Genomic DNA, 12,806 nt, shown 5'->3' with positions numbered 1-12,806 from the left:
CCCTTCCCACACATGACTGTGGGTGGCATCCGTTTAAACATGCAGAATATTAAGCATTACTAAACTGTCCAAGACAGTTTTTCAGATCTACCCTAAATTCCCTAAGGATAATTTGAGTCTGAGCCTGTCCCGAACCCAACCCTATCCATTTTAACTCACAAGTCCTCGGGCAACCACTAAAGTCAAGAAGATCTAAAAAGAAAACAATGAAAAAGGAATGTAAAATTTAATTTCATTAAAATCTTGAGTGCCCGAGCTTTAAAAAAAAAAAAGAACCCTAACTAAATAGACTTCAAAGTTACCCAACTAATTTGTTGGTTTAGTAGTTTAGCTGTTGCCTCACCACAATAAAATAAATCTGAAGCCACAATCCACAACATCTACTTAAGATTATTTGCATACGAATAAGAATTCAAAATATGTAATGTCTTAACATCCTTCTAAAGCTTAAATGAATATGAAATATAAAGACTAATATTAACAATTATGAAATGTCTATTCCCAGACAAGTGTGGAATTTTGTTTTCATAATGAATAGGGAAGACATTTCGCCAAACATTAAATTAAATATCCGTTATTTTGGATTCCCTTTAGAACTTTAAAATATATTGAAAAATACATCTCACAGAAAAAAAACTGACATTTAACACCACAAAATTGCAGAAAATAAGATACTTACCTTCAAAGAATTTAGGAGCAATTCACAAACACACTAAATAAGGAGACAGGGTTTTAATTGCATTGCACTTTTATTTTACAGTTGATGGGTAATGGTCAGAATTTTTGTACTAGAAAACATTAAAATAGTTTATATATCAACTTTTAACTATTTACAGCACCAGATCTTGGGGAGGGGAGTTAACTCATTTTATATGCAAACATTCATTTTCATATCAGTTTTTTAAAAAGAACACACCTCACCCCCCACTGCCAGTCTCTAGTACCTTAGAATGGTATAGTTATTTCACAGTGGAAAAGAATGGCTAATAAGCACATTTCTTTTCCAGTCCTTTGCTCTACCCATTCATTTAAACACCAAATATTGAAACTGAGTTCAACTCCTACCTCGATCCTCCTACCAAGAATTCTCCCTAGGGCAACCGATTCCCTTCCACTGTCACTTACTCCAACTGCCAAAGCCCCTCCTATTAATAGTAAATCCTTTCATACAGACTAACTCCATTTAATGAAATGGACACCAAGCAGAATTTACACAATTTGCGAATGTAATTTTCCTATTTTCAAAGGATTTAAAATAACTAAAAGCAGAGCACATTCCAACTGTTACAAACATTTAAAGTTCAACCAATTTATAAACATTTATTCTATACTGGTTCAAATTTAAGTATTTTTTAAAAGATGGCATAGTAGGCATTGTGTAATTATTTGTACACAAGGCCAAGTTTTCCAAGCAAATAATTGATATGTAAATATAAATTTAAGTCATTACACCAAAATTGCAAGACAATTTGAAATTTTTTCTTCAAATTTAATCACAGAAATTTAAGTACACACAAAAGTAGAGCAAATAATAGTACAATGAGCTCTCCTGTATTCACCATCAAGCTACAATCATCAACTCAAGGCCACTTTTGTTCGATCTCTACCTTCCACCACTTCCTTCCTCCCCCAATTATCTTCAGAAAAGAATTAAGAGGAAGACACTGTCTGTGCTCAGTAGATACACTGAGAAAAATCCAAAGATAACAAAAGTATCAAAGACTAACAAGAAGACAAGAATCTAACAGCGTAGCTGTACAGTCACCCTCTACACAACTTGTTAGGTGGTAAATTTAAGAATTCAGTTAAAAATAAAGAAATAGCCATCTTTAAGAATTTGAATAAAGTCCGTAAGATCCAAAGGATATATTTAAAATTATATCTAAAGGGATAAATGGGAATGTGATGAAAATGAACTTAAACATGTGCAATTAGCTTGCAGCCACAAAGCACCTTGGCTCACAAGGGGAAAAAAAAGACTATTTAACATAATGTGTCACAAAATTACAATTCAACCACTTGAAAAATCGCTGAACACTTATGCCTTAACTGGTCCTTCTGATCCTTAATTACAGATTGATATCAATGTAGAAAGAAAACCAGGCATTTTAACGTAAGTGGTTTAAAATGTTCAAAATTAACCCCACCGTTCACTGGAAAATACATGAAAGCAAGTCTAAACTACCTGAATTGTATGTCATTAAACAGAAATGTATCCACTTTCCAGGGCTGTTTTTTTTTTTTTTTTTTTTTTTAAATAAGTTCACATATACCCTTAAATACAACGCGCTAGGCTACAGATAGAATTAAAAGACCGCCTCCTACTTTTGCTCCTAACCAATACGCAGAGAGAGAAGGTTGGCAGGAAAGTGCTGCGAGGACAGTAACAAACACCAGCAGCTCCGAGCAGGCCCTGCTAGAGCCAGGAATGACGCACTTCGGTAACCCGACTCTTCCTCCCCTCCACCCCCGCCCCCAGCAGCGGTGCTGACACCGCCAACAGCCCGGAGTAGGAAAAGACAACAGAAAAAAGGCAGAGGTTGGACTGCATCAAGGTTTCATCAAGAAACCTTGGTTATTCCTCTTTCGACACTAACCACTAGGACTAAACAGGAAAAGAAGCTTAGTGCTTAAGCAAGTTCCATCATGGTGGTTTAAGAGTCACTAAATTAAGCTGATAATGAGTCCAATCCACACAGACAAATACAGGGTGTGGCTGCTGTGAAATACGGCGGTCCGTGGGAGAAAAGGGGTATGGAATTTACACTCCACTGTGAGGGGAAGATGGGGCTTCACGGGGGGGGCGGGGGGCGGCCCGCGCATTTTAAGGAATCATTTCAAACCAACACAAGCTTTTCCTTTAGTTAAACCAATCCTACAGATCAAAAGTTTCTAATAGATATATCATATAAACTGTAAATAACCATTTAGTCAAACACCATGATCCTCAATTTAAAAACTACATCCAAAAGAACGGAGGGAGGGAGGGGGTGGTAGGCAACAACATATAAAACATTTCTAGGCCAAGGAGGAGAAAGTCACAAACCGGATGAAACTACTAATGCGATATTAAAAATTAAAGCTGAACACTGCAGCACTAAAAATCACACGATAAAACCCATTACAGTTCAGGATTAAAAATAAAATGACATACACCAAGGGGAAGCAGAAACTAAATGTCGAAAGTACAGCGGCTTATAAAAAACTAAAGGCAAAACGACATTCTCGCGACCAAAAAAAATAATAACGACAGAAATCAACAATACGTTTACGAATGTAGGCCACAAGAAAATGGGAACGGGGCTCAAAGTTTTGCGGAACTACTTGATGCTGTTTCGCACACCTTCTCTCCCCACGGCCCAACCGACCCTTTTCGGCCCTAAAATCGCCGTCCACAGATCATCGGGTACGGAGAGAAGAAAAAAGAAAGTCAACCCCAGCCAGAATAAAAGTGTGGAGGGGAAAAGCCGAAGCTGCCTACCTGGGGCAAGGATGAGCTCAGTTCGTGTCTTGAGAAAGACAGCGCGGGTGGGGGTGGGAACGAAAAGCAGCACTAAAACTAAAACAAAAGTGGCGCCAAAACCCCCCAACAAACAGCCTTCCACTCCCGCCCTTCCCCCCTCCTCCCAAGCCAGCCAGGCAGGGCCCTCTTGGGGGCAAGGGCTGCACGCGGGGCCAACACCACCAGACCCCCAACCTATTTATAAAATTGGTGCCCGAAGAAAACTGACCGAAGTCGGGCCTCGGAAGGGATGGAGAGATCGATGCCAATCGCTTTCCCCAGCAGTTCCCCCACCACGCGCAGGAGATGATGGGGCGGGGGAGAAGCCGAGGGGCCCGTCACATGAATGTTGTTCCCTCTCTAGGAAGGGAGGAAGAGAGGGAGGGAGAGGAGGGAGGGAAGAAAGGAAGGAGGGGAAGGGAGAAGGGAGGGGGCACGAGGGAGGGGTGTGATCAGAGTAGATTTTCCCTCGCCTCCCTCGGTCCGAGGCCCAAATATACACAACTGAGCCTCTCTCCTCCCCTCCCCCCCAGGTTTCCAGCACCACCATTTTGCTCTCTTCCTTCCCCTCACCACGATACCGCGCTCTCACCCACCCAACCACAGCCTCCCCAGCTAGCCTCCCCCGACTACGGCTCGCACCCCACTCCACCTCCAGTTTTGGCTCTCCCAGCCTTAAGAGCCTGCCGGAGAAAAGGCACCTAAATCTAATACTACACAGAGAAGCGGAGCCTCCATCTTGCGCTGCTCCGCGTTCTCCATTTTGGGCCACCCATGGTGGGGGGGGAGGTCTCCGTAGAGGCCCCGAGGGAGAGTGGGGCGAGGGAAAGAAGAAAAATCTTCAGCGAGGGTAGTCGAAAAGAAGAGTCCTGCGGTACAAAACCTCTATAGGAGTAAGGAGGTAGGGAGGAAGGGGGCTGGAAGTTCTTTGGTAATGTAGAGGTAGCGACTTCAGAGAAGATAAGGGAGAAAGAAGGGCTGGGGGTTATTCGGGGACGAGAAGGAGTCCCTCGGCCTTGACTTGGCCACCCACTCCACGGCTGGCCCCGCTGGGGGCAAAAGAAGAGGGGAAATAAATGGCAACGGAGCGCCCAATCGTTCTTCCTCCCAACTCCTCTCTCGCGCCCTATTTCAACCCTACAAACCTCACAGTGGGCCCCGCGCCCTCCGGGTGCCTCTCCAAACTTCTAGAAGCTTCGCCTCCGCCATTTTATAACTTACCTCCCCCCTCAGCGTACACAGAGGCAGCAACGAGACTGTTCGCCTCCCCCACTCCTCCTTCCTTCTTTATCAGGCCGGGGGCTTCTTCACCCCTGGGCTGGTACAAGATATTTTCCCCTTCCTCTTCTTTACACCCTCGAATTCTACTCAGGGACGGAAGCTCCCGCGGTTCTAGAGCGGTGGGGGGTTTTGAAAGTGGCGGTCGGATCCGGCGGGTTTTTTTTTCTTTTTTTTTTTTTCCCTTTTCTTTTTTTTTTTTTTTTTTTTTTTTTTTTTTTTTTTTTTTTTTGGTGGCGCTTCGGGATTGTTTGGGGTGTTCGCTCTTCGGCGACTTGGAGGCGAATGGAACGCGCAGGCGCCATCTGTCGGCCACGAACCCGCGCCCGGCTCCCCTTGGGAGGGAGCGGCATCTAGCGGCTGCGCGCTGTCACTGCAGCGCCGGGCTCCCACCCTTCCCACCCCGCGTCCTCCTCCCATTCACCAGCCAATCGCGGCCGGCTGCCTCCCGGGTGCAGCGTCCCGGACGCCGCCTGCAAACGAGGCCCCCGCAGGGGCGCGCCGCCGAGTGGGGTAAACAAGGTGCTGTGCCCGCGCCTGACTTGTTCGTTTTTCAGCGCTTCCTCCGCGGATCCCATAGGGCCGCGTTTCCTCTTTCTTTTTGGGGTGTCGATGGGAGGGTGGTAGGACTCTGGCGGAGCCCCGGGCAGTGGGAAAACGGAAACCGGGCTCCCTCGGGACTCGTCCCTCGGGCCTCTTCGCCCCCACGCAGCCCGAGGTGGCAGCCCAGTCGGGCATCACACTGCGATGTCCCCTCCTCTGACACGCCCCAGCAAGGGGCCTTGGCCCTAGTTCCTGAACCTCGCTTTACCGCGATCCTTACTCCTAACCACCGAAAGGACTCAACTCGCCTAACTCTGGCACCTGATCCTAAGTGATTTAGGGTTTTTGCTTTTCGAGTTTTTGGGTTGTTTTGTGTGCTTTTTGCTTCGGCTGTGGAGTGACGCGAGCTGATTCTCTACCAGGAAGACCTAGCACTGGGAAAAAAACAATGTTTCTATTCTTTACAACCCACTATTCCAGTCTCCTAGAAAACGTGGTGTCTTTCTCTCGGGTCTGGCAAACGCAGGGAACTGGGCTACTAGGCTAGGCCGGGAGCCGGGCCAATTTATTCTCGACTCTTGGGGCAGGGGGGCGGAAAACGGAATTTGGATGAAAGAAATCCAGGGGGACCTAGAGGGTCTCCCCCGCCTCCCACGCTAATCCACCGTCTTCCTGAAAACGTGGGCGGGGGTGGCCTAGCGATATAAAGAATTTTGGTTCCTTCCTTATCCCCTCCCCCAAGGTGTTTGAAGTGCGAAAGGGCCCCTTCCGCTCCTTGGACCCCGTTTAACATAAGTCTTTATCACCGTTGGTATATGTTTGTTTCGAATCCAGCTTCCTGGCCCTTTGACTGCCAGGCTGTAGCTACGCGGGGGAGATAAACTCCGGGAGGGCCTGTCCCCTCCGAAGCGCCGCTTTTCCTAGGACAGGAAGAAGTGACCTATTACAGTGTCTCCATTGCTGTTATAGAAGTTCCCAGATTCATAACAATCGTTATTTAGTTAAGAGCTCTTCGTTTCTGGTGTTTTTTTTTTTAATTTTTGGTTAAAATATCCCTTTAATATTAAATTGTCAATTAGAAGAAAAGGAACAATGTATTTAATAAGACAAATTTTCCAAATGAGAAATAACGCAAGCCCCGTGTAAATCGTGGAGCTTTCACCTGATAATCATGTTTAAAGCATTCCTAATTCAATGTAATCATTATTTCCAGTCCTTAAATTATATACCTTCCACGCCTGTGTCTTAGTTTCTCTCCCATCCTCTGTGCTTACTGGTTTTTCCTGCAACTTTAAAAAGGAGTTATGGTATATTTAATCAACTCAACGATAAAAGTTAAACACAAACATCTAAATATCAATAACATAAAATTGGAGACATTTTTACTTATCTCTAGAGCTTTGGGGAGTGTAATACTATTCAAAGTAAATTTCCATTTCTTTTATAGACCATCTTTGGTAGAATGTTACAGAGTTTTGAATAGATTCAAGTTACAGAATGATGCAGCTAGAACATTAAATAGGGAGTAGTGGAAAATTTACAGTTATGTAAGTTAATACAAAATTCCACTTAAAGTAATAGAAAAATTGGGCTCTATACCAAATCATTTTACATTAATTTAGTTCAATTGTGCCAATTTAATTGATACTAAATGATTTCTTGTTTATTAGCTGAAAACTACTGATTTTCTGCTCTAAATCTCACATTTATAATATATAGTGCAGTTTTTCATCTATTTTGTAAATTTACATTCTTGGCTGATTATGTAGCATCTGAGACTTGGAACAATTTTATACTTTGTGCAAAATTGAAAAGTGTCTCTGGTTAGTAAACTTACTTTCGTTTTGTGAAAAATACCACTGAAGAAGAATAATAACTAACTGGTATAACATCAGAAAAAATTTATAGCACATTTATACTGATGTTTACGAATGTTTCACAGTTACCCCTCCTTTTTTTCTGGAACTCATTCAAAAAATATTTACTGAGCCTGCAGTATGTGCAGATCACAATGCTGTGTGCCCAGTACTATCCTAAGAAGTGGAATTAATTACATAGGGTACTGAAACACCAAAGAGTGCACCCTAAGAATTTGAAGACAAAGGGAGAAAATGCCATCAAATGAAATATGTAACTGATGTAAAATAAGCTTTAATCTTAATTATTTTTAGCATGTCCTTCATGAAATAGTATTGTAATGGCAGAAGTTTTTGGTGCCTGATAAATACTGAAAGAAAGTTGAATAGTTAGAACATTTGATACTGTGTAAGGGGCAAAACACTAATGCAAAAATATTCTGGTCATTAGAAATGCATACCCAACAGTGTAGCAGAGATAATCCTCCAGCCTTACCATAGTTGGAATAAAGCATCCCACAGTTCTCTTTGCTCTGACTCCATGCAAATGGAACAAGCTTCTGATTATAAATTAGGTTTTCTGGATAATCTCCTACTCTAGACAGCATACATATATATTTTGTATTTTCTAACACCATTCTAAACATGACCTAAAATCCAGAAGCCTAAAGATGGATACATTTGAGTCCGCAGAAATTTAAAATCATAAGCAAAGTCAAAAGATAAACTATAAGCTGTGAGGAATTATTTGCTACATGAATGAAAAAGGCTAGTTTTGTTAATATACGAAGAACTCTCATAAATGAATAAGACAAAAATACCGATATAAAGTCAACTAACTTACTGAACAAGAAATGCAGGTGGCTAATAAATACAGAGGGTGCCAAAACAATGTATACACATTTAAGAAAGGAAAACTATTAAAATTGTAATAACATATAGCTATAACAAAAGATGAATACAAGTCACGTTTGACTTCTGCAATTATAAGAGGTGCTCAAAATGGTTCCCATCAGCATCCAGACGCTTCCAATTATAGCGAACTACTGCTCTAGCAACATTGACTAAAGTGTCCACTTGTATACATTTTTTGGCACCCCCACTATATAAACTAGTGCTCATCTTCGTTCCCCACTAAGATACACAAATTAAATTCCACTTCTACCAGGTTGGCAGAGGCTTAAAATTTTGATAATACTCCGTGTTGGTGAAGAACTAAGAGTCTCATATTCCGTTGGTGGGAGTGTAAACTTTTTTAAAAAGTATCTCAACATGTAAAATTAGCCTAGCATTTCAATTTCTAGAAATCTATCTACAGATAAGCTCGTGCAAATTACACAAAGACATATGTAAAAAGATTTTCATTATAGCTTTGTCAGAAAGAGAAATTGACAATAGAAAAGGCTTCATTAGGGGACTGGGTAAAGAAATTATGGTACATCCATACAATGGAGTTCTTTACCATTAAAGCAGTTAAGTATATATTTATTTACTGGTAATGCAAATATGCCTAAGATGTTTTAAAAAGTCAAGTTGCAAATAGCTTGTATAGTGTGATCCCGTTTGTGAATATATATGTATTTACATACACATATATGTGCTTCCACATACATAAAGCGTTCTTGAAAATATACAGGAAACATAACAATTACCACTCAGGAAAGAGGTGGTGCAGGGTTGCAGGGCTTACAATTTTGCTTTCGCTTTATACATTGCTGCCTTATGTTAATTTTTTATAGTGAGCATATAATTTTTTTTTAATTGTGTAATTTTTAAGATCTTATACTGGTTATTCTGGAAAACAATTTGGCACTTTTTTATGAAGTTAAACGTACATTTACCATATGACCCAGGAATCTTACTCCTGAGCATTTATCCTAGAGAAATGAAAACTTAGGTTTACACAAAAACCTATACACAAATGCTCATAGCAGAGTTACTTGTGATAGCTCAAAACAGGAAACATCCCAAATGTCCATCAACTGGTAAATGGTTAAACAAACTGTAATACATTCATATAATGGAATACTACTCAGCAATAAAAAGGAATTATTGATACATGTGACAACTTGGATGGACCTCAAGGGCATTAGGCTTAGTGAAAAAAGCCAATCTCAGAGAATTACACACTATGATTCCACTGTGTGATATTCTCAAAATGATAAAATTTTAGTGATGGAGAATAGATCAGTGGTTACTAAGGGTTAGGGTTGGAGAAAAGGGTATACTATTAAGAAGAAATAGGAGGGAGTTTCTTTTTGGTGAAGGAACAGTTTTGTTTCCTGATTGTGGTGATGTTTACTTAAATCTACACATGTCATCCAATTTTATAGAACACACACAAGTGCATGAAAACAACTAGTGAAATCCAAATAAGGTCTGTACTTGAATTAATAGTATTTGTATCACTGTCAATTTCCTGGGTTTGACAAGTATGGTCATGTAAGCTTTTATCATTGGGGAAAGCTGCGTGAAGGGTACTTGGGAATTCTCTGTATTATTTTTGCAACTTCTTGTGAGTCCTAAACTATTTCAAAATAAAAAGTTGTAATAAAAAGTTTAATGCTGGTAATAAAAAAAAACATCTCTGGTTAGTGGAAAGGTAATTACTCCATTATAAATTAATAAATTTAACTTCTAGTTTACAAATCAGCTTTTTGTGAACTTGAATATAATGACTTAATTTCTGGGATCCTTCTATTACCCCTGCATGAACTTACGCAAATAAGGGCCTGATACTTCAATACTCAGGAGTAGACCATGGACCTGTGTTGTCAACAGGAAATATACATACCAGTAAGCCTTGTTTAAAGCAAATAGCTGACAGCTTTCTAGACGTCTCAAATACCATATTACTGAATTTGCTTAATTTTTTACTTTGAATAATGTGCAATATTTCCAGTATGAGTTAATAGAACTGAAGCTATATCTATATACAAAAGATTCAATGTCTCTCACATACAACCCCCCCTTCTCATCTGAACTACAGTAACAGGCCTATGTCCAGTTTCTTTTACATCCAATACTGACTAGAATACTACCTTCCTTATTTTCTTTTATGCTTGCTTACTTGCTACCTTCTTACTCCCTTACTTACTCTAATTCACATACTATCTTATTGGCTCAGTTGGTCCACTGTAAGTCCCTCAAACATCACTGTACTTAAGAATAATAATCCAGGATCTTGCTAAAATGCAAATTCTGATTCAATAAGTCTGAGGCTAGGACGGGACCTGCGATTCTGCATTTCTAATAAACTACCAGGTCATGCCCAGCCCACGTTGCTGTTCCAAAGTCCACACTTTGAGTGTCAGGGCCTGAGGAACAAAGTACAGACTTTGTAGGGTAGCTTTCAGTGCCTACCACAGTCTTATTCAAATCTCATAACTGAATTTTGCTGGGGCAATGTTTACATAGGTCACTGTTTTATCCCCGGCGCTTAGTATAGAGCCTAAAAGAGGATACCATGTTTCCCCCAAAATAAGACCAGGTCTTATATTAATTTTTGCTCCAAAAGACGAATTAGGGCTTATGTTCAGGGGATGTCATCCTGAAAAAAATCATGCTAGGGCTTATTTTCCGGTTAGGTCTTATTTTCGGGGAAACATGGTAGGTGCTCCAAAAACATTCACTGAATGATTGAAGGAATGAATGAATAAACTAAACTACTCCCTGCTCATATGCCATACATTCTAAGCAAACTAAATTACTTCCCATTTTCCTAGTACTTTCCCAGCTCTGTACAGTTGTTCACACTATTTTTCTCCTTTCCCAAGATTTGCCCCATTCAAATTCTCTCCATCCTTAAGGGCCCCATTTAAATGAAACAATATAAACTCTTCCCCAGTATCCCAATATGGAAATAATCTCTAATTTTGCAAGGTTTCTCCCTACCAGATTTTGCATGCCTTACAAATAATAATCATAATAGTATTCATATTTGCTATAACCACCATGCCTAGCACAAATGTTAGCATATAGTAGAAATCAATGTTTATTAAATTGAAATAAGAATAAAAAATTACCTAGCTCAGCACTATGTATTAGACCTATTTGCCATGACGGAAGTTTTTATAATCTGCCAATATGGTAGCTATTGAGCACTTGAAATGTGGCTAGTATGACTGAGGAACTGAATTTTTAATTTTTTTGAATTTATTGGGGTGACAATTGTTAGTAAAATTACATAGATTTCAGGTGTACAATTCTGTATTACATCATCTATAAATCCCATTGTGTGTTCACCACCCAGAGTCAGTTCTCCTTCCATCACCATGTATTTGATCCCTCTTACCCTCATCTCCCACCCCCCTGAATTTTTAATTTTAACTAATTAAGATTCAAATGTAAATAGCCACATGTGGCTAGTGGACTCGTATGTATTGAAGAGTGGCTGTCCAGATAAAGTTACAGTTGTTCTTTATTCTGCAGTATTTACTGAGTGCCTCCTATGTGACAGAATAGGCATGGGGCTGGTAATAGAAAGATGACTTTTCATGGTCCTTGACCTCAAAGAGCTCACAACCTATTAAGAGAAGGTAGGATCAAATAAATCCAATCAAGTGTTATAGGTGCTATTATAGAAGATTGACCAAATAGAATGTGTGTACAAAGGTGAATGTGGGCAGGGGTCAGAAAACAGTTTATAAGGAAGGTAAGAGTTGAAATAACAGGGGGCAGCCGGTTAGCTCAGTTGGTTAGAGGGCAGTGTTCTTAACAAGGTTGCCGGTTCGATCCCTACATGTGAGCTGTGCCCTCCACAACTAGATTGAAACAGCTACTTGACTTGGAGCTGATGGGTCCTGGAAAAACACACTTAAAATAAACTTTAAAAAAAGAAAAAAAAAGTTGAAATAACAGTATTCATTAGGCAAACAAAAGATAAAGAGCTTTGTCCAGGGAGGAGTGTGAATAAAGCCCAAGTCAAAAAGAAAGTCAAGGACGGCCAGATGGATCAGTTGGTTAGAGAGCGAGACCTGAACAGCAGGGTTGCCGGTTCAATTCCCACATGGGCCAGTGAGCTGCACCCTCCATAACTAGATTGAAGACAATGAGCTGCTGCTGAGCTTCTGGAGGAGCGGCCGGATGGCTCAGTTGGTTAGAGTGCGAGCTCTTAACAACAAGGTTGCCGGTTCAATTCCCGCATGGGATGGTGAACTGCACCCCCTGCAACTAAGATTGAAAACAGCGACTGGATTTGACGCTGAGCTGCATCCTCCACAACTAGATTGAAGGACAATGACTTGGAGCTGATGGGCCCTGGAGAAAGACACTGTTCCCCAATATATCCCAATTTAAAAACAAAAAGTCAAAAGCCTCTCCTGGAACTGGAACTATAACTATAAGGAGTTCCTTTGGTTAGCACCTAGGAAGTAGAGGGCAAAGAGGAGACCTGATGTTTATGCTGGAGACATGGGCAGGAGCCCCATTAGAGGACCCTTGGAATGCCATGCTAAGGAAAGAGCTTGGTATCCTGCAGGTATTGGGGAGCCATGGAAGAGACATACTTCATTTGACATTTTAGAAAGATGTCTCCGGATGATGGAGTGGAAACGAATAGACAGTCTGAGAGGTGATGTAAGCACTGGCAGTGAAAATGTAGTCAGGGCTTAGGGTATATGTGCTTT

General features: G+C 40.9%; 1 protein-coding gene across 7 annotated transcripts in view; it reads right to left on the bottom strand.

Annotated features, from left to right (window-relative positions):
• STAG2 (STAG2 cohesin complex component) overlaps positions 1 to 5,103 on the bottom strand; it is a 124,651-nt gene extending 119,548 nt beyond the window's left edge. Inside the window, exon 1 of one of the 7 annotated variants that reach the window (XM_019718171.3) lies at positions 4,724 to 5,103. The gene's annotated coding sequence lies outside the window, so the exon portion shown is untranslated. The other 6 variants (XM_074324155.2, XM_019718173.2, XM_074324156.2 and 3 more) reach the window with 6 other exon arrangements.
• Between the last annotated feature and the right edge of the window lie 7,703 nt (positions 5,104 to 12,806).

This window comes from Rhinolophus sinicus, chromosome 18 (assembly GCF_057876585.1).
Source record: "Rhinolophus sinicus isolate RSI-liver-muscle chromosome 18, RSI-T2T, whole genome shotgun sequence".
In the NCBI taxonomy this organism is placed as follows: domain Eukaryota; kingdom Metazoa; phylum Chordata; class Mammalia; order Chiroptera; family Rhinolophidae; genus Rhinolophus; species Rhinolophus sinicus.
This window is presented reverse-complemented; position numbering and strand designations above follow the sequence as displayed.